Raw genomic sequence first — 2,966 nt, 5'->3', positions numbered from 1 at the left:
TATCCTAAGTAAAGATACAACATAATACAATACAATACAAATAGAGAGTGTGGAATAGTGGTGGTATGGTGTGTGGAATTGTCCCAAGGCAATCAACTAAGTTACCAAACCAATCATAATTGCAAGTTTATATGAGGGAGAGGCCTCTGCTAGCATGTCATCCCTTACTTGGAATTTTATGCACTTATGATTGGAACTATTAGGAAGCATCCCCAAGTATTTGAAGGAAATATTCCCTAGAGAAAATAATAATGTTGTTATTTATATTTCCTTATATCATGATAAATGTTTATTATTCATGCTAGAATTGTATTAACCGGAAACTTAGTACATGTGTGAATACATAGACAACCAAAGTGTCACTAGTATGCCTCTACTTGACTAGCTCGTTAATCAAAGATGGTTAAGTTTCCTAACCATAGACATGAGTTGTCATTTGATGAACGGGATCACATCATTAGACAATGATGTGATTGACAAGACCCATCCGTTAGCTTAGCACTATGATCATTTAGTTTATTGCTATTGCTTTCTTCATCACTTATACATGTTCCTATGACTATGAGATTATGCAACTCCCGAATACTGGAGGAACACTTAGTGTGCTATCAAACATCACAACGTAACTGGGTGACTATAAAGATGCTCTACAAGTGTCTCCAATGGTGTTTGTTGAGTTGGCATAGATCGAGATTAGGATTTGTCACTCCGTGTATCAGAGAGGTATCTATGGGCCCTCTCGGTAAAGCACATCACTATAAGCCTTGCAAGCAATGTGACTAATGAGTTAGTTGCGGGATGTGGCATTACAAAACGAGTAAAAGAGACTAGCCAGTAACAAGATTGACCTAGGTATTGAGATACCGATGATCGAATATCGGGCAAGTAACATACCGATGACAAAGGGAACAACGTATGTTGTTATGTGGTTTGACCGATAAAGATATTCGTAGAATATGTAGGAACCAATATGAGCATCCAAGTTTCTCTATTGGTTATTGACCGGAGATGAGTCTCGGTCATGTCTACATAGTTCTCGAACCCGTAGGGTCCGCACACTTAATGTTCGATGACGATCGGTATTATGAGTTTATGTGTTTTGATGTACCGAAGGTAGTTCGGAGTCCCGGATGTGATCACGGACATGACGAGGAGTCTCGAAATGGTCGAGATATAAAGATTGATATATTGGACAATGTTGTTGGGACACCGGATGAGTTCCGGGGTCACCATATAAATACCGGAGTGCCGGGGGTTATCGGAAACCCCGGGGGGAACTAATGGGCCAACATGGGCCTTTTGAGAGACAGAGAGAGAGGGGTGAGGGCCCTAGGGCTGGCCACTATCGTGGTTCTAAGTCTGACAGTAGAATGGGGGTAGGGATGTAGAGGCAAGATCCTAGCTATGGAGGAGTTGTACACGCGAGTTTTACGAGTTTAGGCCCTTCTCGGAGGAAGTAACAAGGGGTGCGAACCCTTGTCCCTGAGGATGGGGGTGGCTTATATAGAGTTCGCAGACCCCTCCCACCCTCAGTTACAAAGGGTTTAAGGTACATAAAGATGGAGACGTTACTAGTATCGCCTGCAATAAAGATACATAATGACCATTAAAGCTATGACTTAATTCCCGACCGTTGCAGAGTGGAGTGGCTCTAGATCTTCTGGTAGTCGAGTGATTATCTACACGGTCGAGTGTCTTCAAGATTGTCGAGTGGAACATAGCTTCATGGTCGAGTGGATGATGATTTTTCTTCGAATGCTCTTGGTTCCTTTAGAGATGTCCTTGGGGAGGGTATCTTGGACAGATCCATGACCCTACCCTAGGTACATAGCTTCATCATTAGCCCCCGAATGGATCAGGGTTTGAGTGAGGAAGGAGTTGAGAACACTTCCGACTCATTTTTTGTGCTATGAGTATATCTTGTTCTGGATAAATGAACTGAGGTGACGATACCAACTTCTTTTTTAGTCGCCTTGATCCATTCTTATCTTTTGTCGAGTGAACTTTTACTGAAGAGTTTCGAGTGATGATGTGGAGGATGTCTTCCGTGTGATAAGTTGTTCTGCTGTCTGCGGATTTCGCAGGATTCGAATTTTGAGAAGCGCGCCAGACGGTGAGGCCGTGGTAATCGGGACGGATTAGGCAGGTCACCTCAATTCCCGCGCCACCTTTTTACCACGTATCGCGCACGCGACTGTTGCGGGATTTGATAAGATCGTCCGGGCCTACAAGTCAGTCACTCGGAAGTGTCCTTATAAACGGCACCGGACCGGTACTTTGAACAGTGTGCCCTCATTCTCCTTCTTCTTCCTCAGATTTCTCCGTTGTGCCTGCTTCCACTCTCGGCGTCATAGCCCCGCTCGGACTCGATTCGTCACCATGGGGAAGGAGAAGACGGTGGCGTTGGAGCGCGCAAAGAAGGCGACGACAAAGGCAAAAGGAAAGAGGACCAGCCGGGGTGGATCCTCGTCAAGGTCCAGCCTGCCGTCGGGCTGGATCCAGGGCGACTGGATCTGCTCGACGATCAGCCAAGACGACCTCGACGATCTGGTTGAGGGGGGACTAATCCCCCATGAATCGGCGCGGCTCCCGGGGAACGAGACCGAGCCGCGGCCGCAGGAGGGTGAGTGCGTTCTCCTCGCCACTCATGTCGACCGCGGGTTTTCTTTGCCTCCTCATCCTTTCTTTCGTGGTTTTTTGAACTTCTTCGGGGCTCAACTCCACCACTTTACTCCAAACACCATCATGTACCTGGCTGCCTTCGTGTCAATGTGCGAAAATTTCTTGGGTTGCCGACCGCACTAGGGTCTCTTCAAGCATATATTCACATGTCGCTCCCAGTCGGTCAAGAAGGCCAACCCGAGTGACGAGAGGACGCATGCGATACAGATGTGCGGGGGCCTTGGAATCCAAATGAGGAACAAGAGCACCTTCCCAGCTATGATCCTTCCCGACTCGGTCCGGGG

Source organism: Triticum aestivum, chromosome 2A, assembly GCF_018294505.1.
Source record: "Triticum aestivum cultivar Chinese Spring chromosome 2A, IWGSC CS RefSeq v2.1, whole genome shotgun sequence".
NCBI lineage: Eukaryota > Viridiplantae > Streptophyta > Magnoliopsida > Poales > Poaceae > Triticum > Triticum aestivum.
The sequence above is the reverse complement of the archived record's forward strand: the minus strand, read 5'-3'. Positions refer to the sequence as shown.